Source organism: Petaurus breviceps, unplaced genomic scaffold, assembly GCF_028583685.1.
Source record: "Petaurus breviceps papuanus isolate PSGF00001 unplaced genomic scaffold, PetGlider_PUasm1.0 37, whole genome shotgun sequence".
Classification (NCBI taxonomy): Eukaryota; Metazoa; Chordata; class Mammalia; order Diprotodontia; family Petauridae; genus Petaurus; species Petaurus breviceps.
The window spans coordinates 27,699,721-27,713,769 of NW_027186296.1; the positions used below are offsets into that span (position 1 = coordinate 27,699,721).

Below are 14,049 nucleotides of genomic sequence, written 5' to 3' on the forward strand. Positions count from 1 at the left end.
ATAGGATCAAAAGACCCTTTTATTTAAGGAATTTCTGTTCAGAAACGGAGGCACGAAATTTCTTCTGTCAAAAAACCAAAACCAAAACCCCACTACCTCCCCCAAGCCAGTTGGCATTGTCACGAAGCCCTTCGAGTTCAAAGTAAGGTTCATCCTGGAGTTTTCAGCATCTGAGGATAACCTTGGCTTTTCCTTTTGAAGTATGTCCTTTGAAGTTCAAGGTAAAGGATCAATGTTTACTCATGAAGATTGCTAATCTATGGAAAGATGCTCCTCTGCTCCATCACACATTTGTAATGTTCACATGAAGTTAACAAAACAAATGGTTTTGACTGTAATTCATGAGCTGAGGCCACCCATTCTTCCTAGCTCAGACCTTCCAGCTGAACATCACTCAAAAATGAGAGGGAACCCTACAGGGTCTGAGATCACGCCCCTTGATGTCTCTAGGCCTTTATGATATAGAGATTCAGAGTCAGGGCTGCTGATCTCCATTTGGTTAATACATTTTAGGGTTCAATGTTTTTCTGTGTTTGTAGAAATTCTCTGCAATCTCTGTCATGTGGCTACTTGCTGAAAATTTTTCCTTCTTTTAATATATTAAGCAGAATATGTAGAGGAAAATGCAGGTCACTCTGACAAACTGTTATATGAGTCCTTGTGAGGGAAGAAATCACACCAGTGATGGCTTACAAGTTCCAAACTTATTTGGTCACATAATACTTTGTGTCTTGAAATATATTGATGAGATCCATAAACGCTAGTGTGGGAGGTCTAAGAGTTTAAAATATATCTCAGACAAACGGGATTGCAGAAATGTTGGAGTAGATAGAGGAAACAATTAATTTTCATATCCTAAATTACTGCCTGTAGTGACTATTGTTGATACATAATGAATTCAATTGGTAATATTCCTAAGAGAAAATATCACCAGCACCAGCATTTCCTCATGGAATTTGTTGTCACATGAAACACAGTTTGGAAAGTACTGCCTTAAGTAGAAAATGTGAGGAAAATCTGGGTTTTTCTGAGTGATCTCAGCTCTTAGAAGTATAGAAAAACAGCTGGGATTTACAGGTTGCATTCCAAGAACTCAATCTCTAAATACTATTATTAAATCTAAAGCAGCCGCAACCCTCAGCCCACCTGAAATTTTGGTGTATGGATTGTTCATGTAGCAAATGGCAAAAGAGAAAGATGAAAGGCAGTGTGAACGGCAATATCTACCCTTATTCTTTGGTACACATAAAAAAAAGGCAAAGGAATGCCAATGGCACTAAGAAAATTAATCATCTAGTGGGTAGAAATAGTCAACATATTTTTTGTTTGTCCCCTCACATTCTCTCTCCAATGGTGGAACAAATATCACAGAAATATCTAGATGGCTATAATTAACTGGGACATATGTCTGCATCCTCCTTTAATCTCTTTATCCCTCTGTTTCCTCCTCCCTTAACCTTAGTCATTTGACCTAGATGTTAGGGACACAAGAAAATTGTATGTATCACATTTGGTTTCTAAATGGTTTTCTCTCTTTGGAGAGAATGATATGATCAACTCCTTTCACAACTCAAAATACAAGTTTAATCATATACTTTGATCAAGACAGTTTAGTCAAATACTTTGTGGTTGCTCTTTGAGTGACCCTCAGACAGGCCTGCTTCTTGGTAATCAATTATATCATGGGACTTTGAATAGATGTTGCATATGCTAGCCACCAAATGGTCTTTCTCTGAGCACTGAGGGTCACTTGTTTGGTTAAAGTCCTTCTAACCTCTGTCATTGTTTATCTCTTGTCCTGATGCAGTGGGCTGAGTCCGCTTCACTTTCTTTCAAGGACTTACCACCCAGAGTTAGGAGATCAATAATGAGAGTGAGAGGTGTAAGAAAAGGAAGAACATATATTATTTTAGCAAGGTAAAGAAACAGGCTTCCCCGAGGCTAAAATCAGAGAGGAGACTGGAAATTTGCTCCTTTCCCATTGAAGATCATAGCTTATATGTTTATATAATTTTCAAGCCCTCTTTAACCTGGTTTCTGTTGTTTGGGTTATCTAAGTATGAGGAGTTAGATGCATTCTGGAATAAGAGGAGGCAAGAAGGATCCTTAATAATAATGTGTATAGAACATTTTATACCTCTTGGAGCATCTTCATGGACAATATCTCTTGATAGAGCCTGGCAAAGAATCCTGACAAGCAGGAAGGAGTCCTTCTAATTTGATAGTTACCTAGAGACCATTTATGTTGCCAGGTCCCACTGGTGATCTAGGTTCATTTTGATCCTCAAATGGATTGGGACATCATACTTACCCTGGAGTGGAACTGACCCAAGATTAGACTGGACCTCAGGGGTCCAGACCTCGGGTAAAGGGGTTAGGGAATGCCTTTTTTCCCCTTGCCCAGATGTTTCCCCAGCTGGTTTTGTGGACTTGTCACACCAAAGTCCTTCTGTCCTCCACACCCTTCACGTGAATGAATGCCCCTCAACTAATATTTCAAAAAATCTGTCAGGAGAAAGGAATTGATAACCAGGGCTGAGCCTGGGTGTGCAAATGATGGGTTCACCATTTGGTTGCTTCAAAAGATGTTGGTTCAGCTGTTTTGAGAAGTAAGGGGGTAATATGTGGAATGATACAGAGTCAGAGATCTCCATCATTTGGAGAATTGGAGAGAGGTCCTCCTAATAACTTGGTTTTGGGTACAGAAAGAAGGAAAGTAGGAGTGGGGAAAAGGAGGAGGGAATAGGTTTTCAGGAGATGATAATAGTATATATCTTAATCCAAATTAAGCAAAGAATGACTAAAGAAGGTCTGAGTTGTGAAAACTTTCAGTAGGACTATTGACTCTGTATTCAAGAGTTCACTTAATTTTGAGAAAAATGTCCAACACCAGCATTACAGGAACTACTGGTTCTTAGCGTCATCACCATATCAGCCAGAATTGTGTTTCCATGAATCTGCAGGAGGGTTGTGTTAGATTCATTCCTATGAAGATTAATTCTTTTTACTTGGAGAATCCATGTGAAATACTCCCTGAAAAATTTTAAATTATGAATAGTGGACTTTTTAGAACTCTATATCTCTTTCCTGGTTAGCCCAGGACAGGTTACATGTAATTTATTTCAATATTTCATATTATTCTTGTACAAGACCATGGTCCAATTAAACTTCCATTATTTTTTATAGTTCTTTTTGCCTTGACTCAAGAAAGCCAAGGAGGCAGCCCTAGTATCACTATTGGGTCATAGATTTAGAACTAAAAGGAAGTTCAAAGGTCATCTGGTCCAACTTCTTCTTTTTACATTAGTAGATAGAGAGTTTGCCTTGAAGACAGGAAGACCTGTTCATGTTCAGACACCAACACAACCTGACTGTGTGACCTTGGACAAGTAATTGTAACTGTTGGTTCCCCAGGCACTCAAAAAAAAGTTGTAAAACAGGTACTCACCTGAATCAAAGGACAAATAATCATCACCTCAATTCTTCTGATTTCTTTTAATGCTAGTACTTCCTCTCTTGGGATTATCTCTAATTTACCATGTATTTACCTAGTTTCTACGTGATTGTTTACATGTCACTTCCTACATTAGATTGTGAGCTCCCTAAGGGCAGGGATTGTTTTTTTCTTTTTTTGTAGCCCTAATACTCACCATAATGTACAGATAGATTGTTAATAAATGCCTGTTGACTTGACTTGAATTCCTTACCTGTTTGAATCAGATCCAGTTTTTGAAAAGGAGAAAAATGTATCTAGAGAAGGTGCACTAATGATCAAAAAGGATGAATGATTTGCAAATGAGAGCAAATCAATAGATTTTTCTGTTTAGAATGACAAAGATAAGAGTTGAAAGTTTCTCTCATTGAAGTGTATAAAATGAATGTATGCACAGAATGGATATAAAATCCTGGAACATTTCAGTGTATGTGGGTGGTGCAGCTAAAAGTTAAGAGATGAGTTTAATACAAGTAAAGAGGATTTTAAAAAAATATAGCAGATAAGTAACCATTTGGAATGTGTTACTCTGAGGAGAGGGGAAATTAGATGGTGTAGTGAATAGAGCACCAGGCCTGGAGTCAGGAAGACGTATCTTCCTGAGTTCAACTCTGGCCTCAGGTACTTCCTAGCTGTATGACCCTGGGCAAGTCACTTAACCCTGTTTACCTCAGTTGCTCATCTGTAAAATGAGCTGGAGAAAGAAATGGCAAAACACTCTTGTATTTTTGCCAAGGAAACCCCAAATAGAGTCACAAAGAGTTGGACAGAACTGAAACAACTGAACAACATACCTTATAGGATGGTACAGTGATCTGTGACCCAATCAAATGAGCCTCCCTGTTCCTCATTTTCAGTATTCCATCTCCCATCTCCATACTGTTCACTGGCCATTTTCCAGACCCAGAATACTTTCCTTCCCCACAGAATTCCTTTTTGCCTTTAAGGTGTACCTTAAACACCACCATAAATATGAAAGCCTTTCTAATCCCTCCAACTGCTAGTGCCCTCCTTCCCAAACTGTCTCAGATTTATCTATTTTGCATTTATATTTACTTAGTCTTCAGAAGCAGCTAAGTGGCAAGCGTAGATAATATGTTGTACTTGTCATCAGGAGGATTTGAGTTCAAATCAGGATTGTTTAATATGTTTAATGATTGGCTCTCTGAAAGTTCCATTTACTTTTAAGTTTATCTGCATTATTAACATTCCCCTCATCACTTTCTTAAGTCCAGACAATCAACCAAGTAATCAAGCTCTGATTTGTAAAATTTTCTAATTTCCAAGGTGTAAATATCCACACTGAAAATGTAACCATTAGCTCTTGTAAACAAATCTGAGCTGACTCTAGCACACTGCTGGTTCAAATCCTGCTTTAGACACTAGACGTGGGGGCAAATCACTTAATCTATCCCAGCCTCAGTTTTCTCATCTGTAAGACAGGGCTAATAATAGCACCTACAACAGGGTTGTTGCAAGAACAAATGAGATTGGTCTCGAAGGAGTCTCTAGATCCCGGCGCCGCCATGGTGAGAACGAGGGGCGGGGCGGCCCGGGAGAGGAGACAGAGCAGGCCGGGACGAGCTTGGGGGCCTTCCTACAGGACGAGGAGAGTGAGTTTTCAGACCCAGAGCCTGCGGCTGCTGGAGGGGACGAATCCAAGTCAGAAAAACGGGGAGAATGCACCCATTTACTGTGTCTACCGTAAACCAGATATCAACTGCTTCATGATTGGCTGTGACAATTGCAATGAGTGGTTTCGTGGTGACTACATCAAGATCACAGAGAAGATGGCAAAGGCCATCCGGTGAAAAGGACCCAAAGCTGGAGATCCGATACCAACACAAAAAACCTTGTCGTGGGCGTGATGGGGGAACACGAGGCTGAGCGCAGGCATGATGCGGCCACCTCTTGTAGGAAGGTTGCCTCAGATCTCCTTGTAGAGCCTATGGGAAGTGGGCCCATGACCATTCCCAAGGGCTTCACCTCTCCCCACAAGGCCCCACCTCCTTCAGCACCAGGGCCTGTATGAGAGGTGTCCAACCAGCAGATCAAACGGTCGGCTAGGATGTGTGGGGAGTGTGAGGCCTGCCGACGGACTGAGGATTGTGGCCACTGTGACTTCTTCCGTGACATGAAGAAATTTAGGGGCCCCAACAAAATCCGTCACCAGCTCCGAGCCCGGGAATCCTATAAGTATTTCCCTTCCTCGCTGAGTCTGGCATCGGCTGAGCAGAAACTTCTTCGGGCACGGGAAGAACATTTGCAGATGTTAAAGGAGCCGCCTGAGGCCGTGGCCACAAGTGAGGCACTCTCTGATGACGTTCTGCCTTTGGACCCTGAACTCTATCAGGATTTTTGTGCTGGCGCCTTTGATGACTATACCTTGCCATGGTTGAGTGATCCTGAGGATGCCCCTTTCCTGGACCCAGTACTTCGGAAACGTGCGGTGAAAGTAAAACATGTGAAGGGGCGGGAGAAGATGACAGAGAAGAAGAAGGAGAAGTATAAGCTTCACCGGCAGAAGCAGAGGCACAAGGATAAGCGGAAACACACCAAACGGCCAGAAGCCAAAGACCCGGCCTCCTTGCCCCAGTGCCTGGGCCCCAGCTGTGTCCAGGCTGCCCAGCCAGGCTCCAAGTACTGCTCTGATGACTGTGGCATGAAGCTGGCTGCCAATCGCATCTATGAGATCCTACCCCAACGAATCCAGCAGTGGCAGCAAAGCCCATGTATCGCGGAAGAGCATGGGAAGAAGCTTCTGGAGCGGATCCGAAGGGAGCAGCAGGGTGCTCTGCTGCGCCTGCAGTACATGGAGAGGCGCTTCCGTGAGCTGGAGGCCGTCATCCTCAGGGCCAAACAACAGGTGGTGCGAGAGGATGAAGGAGACAGTGAGGACACAGACCTGCAGATCTTCTGTGTCTCCTGTGGCCATCCGATCAACCCTAAGGTCGCATTGAGGCACATGGAGCGTTGCTATGCCAGGTATGAGAGCCAGACGTCCTTCGGGTCGATGTACCCCACCAGAATTGAGGTGGCCACTCGACTTTTCTGTGATGTCTACAATCCAAAGAGCAAAACCTACTGCAAGCGCCTGCAGGTTCTGTGCCCTGAGCACTCCAGAGACCCCAAGGTGCCAGCGGATGAAGTGTGTGGCTGCCCCCTGGTACGGGATGTGTTTGAGCTGACTGGAGACTTTTGTGGCCTGCCCAAACGCCAGTGCAATCGGCACTATTGCTGGGAAAAGCTGCGCAGGGCTGAGGTGGATCTGGAGCGTGTTCGAGTGTGGTACAAGTTGGATGAGCTGTTTGAGCAGGAGAGGAATGTCCGAATGGCCATGAGCAACCGGGCTGGCCTGTTGGCCCTAATGCTGCACCAGACCATCCAGCATGACCCCCTCACCACAGACTTGCGCACCAATGCTGACTGCTGAGCCCAACCCTGAGGAGGTGGCCCGTCACACTTCCATCCTGCTCTGCGGCCTCCAGCTCTCCAAGAGGGGCCCATAGCACATTTGCCTTTGCCATTCATCTCCCTGTACCCTTGTCTATTTCTTCTGTGTATCTGCCCTGTCCTGCCCTCCCCTCCTCCCTGACTCTTTGGGTCAAGTGGAGGCCTATCCATGTTAGCCACTCCTTCCTAACCTCCTTAGCCCACACTACACTCTTGACTGGTGTGGGGAGATGGAGGCCCCAAAGGGAAGTCAAGGGAGAATGGGGGGGGGGGGCCTGGGATTGCAGTTTGTTCACAATAAACTTTGAAAGGTTAAAAAAAAAAAGAACAAATGAGATTACATATGTAAAGTACTTTGTGGACCTTAATGTGCTGTCTGTACAGGGCCTCCTAAAAGCCTTGTAAAATGCTTACCATTATTATCTTTTTAATTTATTCTGTTTTGATGATTTTTGATAGTGGAAAGAATGCTAGACTTGGAGTTAAGAGGGACCTGTGTTAAAATCTCAATTCTGAAACTCATTCTATGATGATATAGGCAAGTCATTTTTACTTCTTCAGGCCTCAATTTCCTCATCTGTAAGATGAATATAATAATATTTGCAATGCCTGCCTCAGGGGAAGTTATAAGGAAAGTGTTTTGCAAAGTTTCCAGTGACACATAAATGTGATTTATTAACAATAGTCATAATGGTGATGAAGTTAAAGCAGTTCCCAAAGCTTCAATGTAATATTTTGAAAGAGAGAATTTATACACTCAATTTATTTTATGAAGGGAAGAGTTGCAAAATGTATTACCCAGACATCCATCTGACAATGCAACCAACGGAGTAAAGGCTTGTTTGTCAGTTGCTGGAAACCATTTTAGGGACAAACACTGGCTATGTGGCAGTATACTGTGGATGAGAAATGGGAATAACACTTCTCTGCAGTCACCATCTTCATTTAAGAAGCTATTTTAAATGTGACTCAGATACAAAATGGTTCATATGTTATACTCATATCAACTCAGCAACCACAAAAAAAAACAATTCCACATGTTACATGTGTCATTTGTCATGGCATAATATTTTTTAATGCTCTGCCAAGCCATTTCCCGATGACAGAAGTTAGACTGGATAATCATGTAGGGTAAAGGGCTCCACACCACAGCTTCTGTTTTGGGAACAATGTGAAAAGTCATTGTCTACGGTTGTTACAAGGGAAGAATTTATAGAGGAGGCAAAATCCATGATTCTTCAGCATTAAAGTAATATCTTCAATGGCAATTTACAAAATTGCTTTCCCTGAAAGACAAAGAAAACTCAACAAAGCTCAACAAAGATGGAAGGGTATATTCCCAAATACTTGTCAAAATCTTTAAGCCTTTTATGGAAGCCAGATAAAAGGGACAGGGGAGACCTGTGCATGACTAATACTTTCCATTGACAAGATGCAAGCATGGCTTTAGAAATTGGCAAACAATATTGTGGTGTCAAGAGGCGGTGTGCATTAGCCAGTAGAGTTGGCTTTAGAGTTTGGACGACCTGGGTTCAAGTACCACCTCTGACACATACTGCCTGTGTCATCGGGTGAGTCACTGAGTGCCCCCAGGGAATTCTGTGAGACTATAAATTGGAGAAAAATTGCCAAGCTGTATTGGTAGTGTTTCCTCAACTGAGAATTCCCTACATGAATGAGATCACAGGGCTGGACCTCCCCCCAAAATGCAGTATCAGTGAAATATTAATAAAGGGAACAAGAGAAAAACAAAACAAAACACGCCCCTTCAGATAAGGTATAGCCGCCTGATCATTTATAAGACCATTAGGCATCGATCTTCTACAGAAATTACATCCTTTGTGTCTTCTAGGAGACTTCATAGGCATTGAATGCCAAAGTAGGATCAGCAATATCAGATCCAGTAATCATAAGCAATATACCTACATAGAGGGCAGCTATGTGGCCAGGTGGAGAGAAGGCTGGGCTGGGAATCAGGAAGACTCATCTCTGTGAGTTCAAATCTGGTCTCAGACACTTACTAGCTGTGTGACCCTAGGCAAGTCACTTAACCTAGTTTGCCTCAGTTTTCTCATCTATAAAATGAGCTAGAGAAGTAAATGGCATGTTTGCCAAGAAAACCCCAAATGGGACCATGAAGAATCAGACATTACTGAAAAACAACTGAAATACCTACATAGAAGCAATAGTTTCCCTGAAAGTCTGGCTAGCCATGAAGATTGGGTTGTTAACATGATACCTATAGTTGGGGTGGGAGGAAAAATATCCTAAAGCCTTTTTGAAGTAGAACATGACATAGTATGCCCAAACTATAGAACAGGAGACAGAAATGAGAGTACCTCTGTGCTTGTGTGTAAATCAGAGGTTGAATTTTTTGAGTGTGACTGGCAATCTTTTTAAAAAGGAATGAAACTGGGGCAGCCAGGTGGCTCAGCGAGTAAGAGCACCGGCTCCAGTGTCAGGATGACCTGGATCAAATCCAGGCTCAGATACTTAGCACCACACCCAGAAATAACTGGCTGTGTAACCTTGAGCAAGTTACTTAACCCCGATTGCTTAAAAAAAAAAAGGAATGGAACCCAAGTGAAGCAACATTATGCAATGGGAAAAGATGCTCCTTCAGAGCTAGAGGACTGGTGTTCAAATCCTGCTGCTGAGAATTCCCTACAAGAATGAGATCACAAGATAGGACTTCCCCTACCCCTGCACCCACCTCCACTATCCCCAAAATGCAGTGTCAGTGAAGGATCAACAAATGAAACAGACTAACAAAAATTGAGTAAATAAATTAATTTCTCTAAGTCTCAATTTCTTCATTTGTAAAATGAGAAGAGTGGACTAGCTAATCTCCAAGGTCACTTCTAGATTAAAATGTATGATTCTTCTTGTCTAAAATGGTTATTTCTGGTATTATTTTACATATTAAAGGGGGAATACAGTGTAATGCATAGGAAGCTGGCCATAGAGGTAGAAAGAATTAGGTTCAAGTCCTGCCCCTGCCATTTACTGGCTGTGTGATCCTGTACAAGTCACTTAAACTCTCAGTGCATAGAAAGAACTCTGTATAACAGGTACCAATATGCATTGGTAGAGAGTTCCCTGTTTTAATGTAATCACATGTAGTATACAAACCCGCCCCCCCCATAATATTATGTAATTTGAAATAGACTTTTTTATTGAATCCAACGAACATAAGCATTTCCATATATATAGCAGAGCAAAAGAAGATGGTACATGAAAGTACAAGTTTCTTATGTTGATATTGCTGTTTGAGTATATGATAACATTTAGCATGTATGAATGTAGGGGGTATTCAGGGAAGATTAGTACCTCTGGTATGAGGGCTTACTCAGCCCTTTTCAGAACTGCTCATCCACCTTTGGTGTCCACCTTCACCCAACTCTTCCCTGCTGCTCCAAAAAGCTGTAGTACATATAGCAGCCATGCCCCAGAAGAGCAAACTCATTGGTGAGTTAGGGGAATGTCTCCCCCAAGCTTGTGATGACTTCCCCTGGCAGAATGAGCAGAAGAGAATAAATTATTCCAAAGGTCAAGCAGACTCTGTAGGATGCTTAGAGCTTGGTCACACATGGAAGACGCCAAGGTCATCCACTGCATCCTGACTTTGGGACTTTGATGACTTTGGAAGAGGAAGTGAGAATGACAACTTTGTGCCACTCTGTCTCGCTTGAATACGATTTGCTTGCAAATCACGCCATGATTTCATTGGTACTCTTCAAAAAGGAAGCACAAACATTAACATTCAACATGTAACCTTCTAAGCTATTCTGTTTGTTTATAATTCCTTCTGTAAAGCTTTTGATGTAGTATCCATTCCAAGGTCTGACAAGAGCTGACCTTACTTAGCTTCTTAGATCAGAGGAGATTCAGAGACTTAAAGGTACTGTTACTGGAGACGAGTAGACTTTTAGTTGATGCAGTTGATAGAGCTCTGAACTTGGAGGCAGAAAGATCTGAGTTCTAATCCAACCTCAGAAACTTCCTAGCTGTGTGACCTTGGACAAGTCACTTAATCTCTGTTTGGAGATTAGGAAGAAGGAAGGAGAGAGAAGGAAATGGCAAACCACTCCAATGTCTGCAAAGAAAACTCCACGAATAGAGGTCCAGGGTAAGATTATCACCTTGCTTAAACAGCAAGATGGAAGAACTTCACAGACAACAGCACAAACAAAAGCGATTACACTAGTACTATGAGGGCCAGGGCATACAGCATGGAGGAGATTTGGTTAGACTGAAGTTGTTCTGAAAGCAATTTGTGAATTTTAGTGTGAGTCAGTAAGTAGTATGATATAGCAGCCAAAAAAGCTAATGTGCTCTTGGACTGCATTGAGAAGAATAGCTTCCAGGAATAAGGAGATGATGGTCCCATTATGCCAGGGATTCTTAACTTCTTTTGTATCATGGACTCATTTGGCAATCTGGTGAAGCCTATGGGCCCCTTGTCAAAATAATATTTTTAAATATACAAATAAAATACATATGATTACAAAGGAAACCAATTGTTCTAAAATACAATTACCATAATTAAAAAAACAAATTCATGATAAAATAAAATTAAAATAAAAACAAAATGGAAGAAACCACAGTTGTAGAAGACTTGTGCCATCTACTCCAAGTAGAGGGGTGATGGACTCAGATTACAGATTGAAGCATTTTTTTTGACACTGCCAATGTGAAAGTTGGTTTTGTGTAATTTTACATACTTGTAACAAGGTTTGCTTGTTTTTTTCTTGTTTTCTCATAGAGTTGGGGAGGGCGTAGGGGAGAAAGAATGTAAAACTGAAAATCAAATAAATTAAAATAAAAAAAACCAATTTGATGGATGCCTATATCATATGAAGATCAGTAGGAAAAAACTGAGGATATTTTACTTGGAGATGTCTCAAGGAGACATGACAGCTCTCAAGTATTCAAAAGTCTATCATGTGAAGGAGGAATTAAAGTTTCTCTGTTTGGTACCAGACAGCAAAAGACGAAAGCCGCAAAAAAGGCAAATTCACACTTGATATCAGGACAAACTTCCTAACCTGTAGAGCTGTCCAAAAGTTGAATGTGTTGCCTCAGAAAGGTGGTAGCTTCCCCCTCCTTGGGAGTGTTCAAGAAGAGACTGGATGATCACTTGAGTATGTTAGAATGAGGATGCCTTTTGGGTATACATTGGACTAAGCCATTGACCTTCCTTCTGATGCTCCAATTCTGTGATTTATAAAATGAAGGGGCTTGAATATTCATTCCTCTAAGGTTCTTTCCAGCTTTAAAAATTTTGTGGTCCTATAAGAACAGGTGTCACTATGGTGGGAAGCCTTTGGCAAGGAGGGCTGAGATGGAGTGAGGTTGAGGGGGTGAATATACTAGATGGAGTGGGATATATAGTTGAAAGACAGGATAGAGATGGGGGAGAAGGTTTGCTTAGTATTGGGTGGGGAATAGGGTAATCACAGTGCACCAAAAGGGAGGGAAGAGACAGCCTTCTTCACAATTCATCTCTTTCTATGATCCTTGGAAACACTTGGTGTTCTCTAAAAGTATCCCCTTGAAGATAAGATTAAGTAAATGCTAGATCTAGGTCCCTAAGTGATTGAAATGGGCAGGGGTCCTCAGCTCCTGGTGACTTCAGTGCTGAGAATATTTGTGGCATGCTGGGCTGTCGACCATCAAACCCAGCCACCAGCATTGGTGGACAACTTGGGCCCCCATCCCTGGTCAGCATGGAGTCTCTTGGTGACAAGGACTACTGTGATCCCTGCTGGGTGACAAGTCAGATACCAATCTTAAGACTCACAACTTTTATCTCTGACAAGTTCATGAATGTGCTAAATGTAGGGTAACAGTTGCTTAGGACAAGTATCTGTAAGAGTTCCTTGCTATATAGTGGGTAAGGAAATCACCATTTGTCCACATCAGACAAGAAAATAAGTTATTTTGAGTATTGACTTTGAAAAACGTAGCCTATGGGAGCATAGGATTATAGATACAGATATGGAATGAGAAAACTAAGAAGTTAAATGACTTGTCCAAGGCCATACAGGTAGTAAATAGAGTGAGAATTTGAACTCAAGTCATGTAGAGATGGACAGTTTTTTTAGTTTGGGGGTGGAAAAGAGTAACAGACACTTTAATATGCAATAGAATTTTTGAAGCAGTTCACTTAAATGTGTAAACAGGGGAAGCATGCCAGTTCAAAATGGGCATGTAGATGATGCTGCCATCCCCATCAAGGTGGTAAAAGTTCATTATTAAAAAGGTATCTATGAATCTTAAAGAAGGAGGACAAGGATGCAGCTCCCTGCACCCCTTACTAGAAGCTGCAGATCGACTGGTATGGAACTTGGGAACAGGATGAGAATGTGATGTAAGGACAAGGCATCCTGAGGAAGAACAGAGGAAAATCCTCTGATTTCCCATTAGAGGAAAAAAGGAATATCTGGGAAGCTGAGCAAAAGTTTTGGTAATAATGGCTGCCAGCCCACTCACTAAGAAAATAACAGTGTTCTCTGAGTTTGACTCCGTCTGTAACAGCCTGGGTACCATTAGACAGAAATATATAGTCTCATAGTCTCATTCTTTTGTGTTCCCAGGGATAACCATTATGCCCATAGTGTCTAATACAATCTAAGAATCCTGATAAACAGCTAAAGGCATACCCATTGATGCTTCAGCTAACACTCAGATGCCAAGGGAGCCTGTAGACCCCAAAGAGATAGACAAATAAGGTAAAAAAATATGAAACACAACATCAGGTTGACAGAGAAGCACTGAACAAAGAATTGATTCATGTGGATTTGCCTATGGAAATAGAATGGTTTATGAGGGTAATTTAGGACAAGGTCATCTCCATCAGAAATTACCAAAAGCTTATCCTTAAGGAACTTGGACTTAGTGAACAGAGCAAATTATTGAAGAAAATGACTGAAAGCATGTAACATATCACTGCAGGGCAAAAATTTAGCACTGCTGCATTATTAGCATTATATTACCTGATGGCTAGCATTATACATCAGAAACTTGCCAACTATCGTGAACTGACAGATGACAGATTTCAATTATACAAATAAAGATCTTAAAATCTCCTGGAAAACTCA

General features: G+C 41.7%; 1 pseudogene; it reads left to right on the plus strand.

Annotated features, from left to right (window-relative positions):
* The first annotated feature begins 5,019 nt into the window (after positions 1–5,019).
* On the plus strand, positions 5,020–7,212 carry LOC138169648 (CXXC-type zinc finger protein 1 pseudogene; annotated as a pseudogene).
* Positions 7,213–14,049: the final 6,837 nt, after the last annotated feature.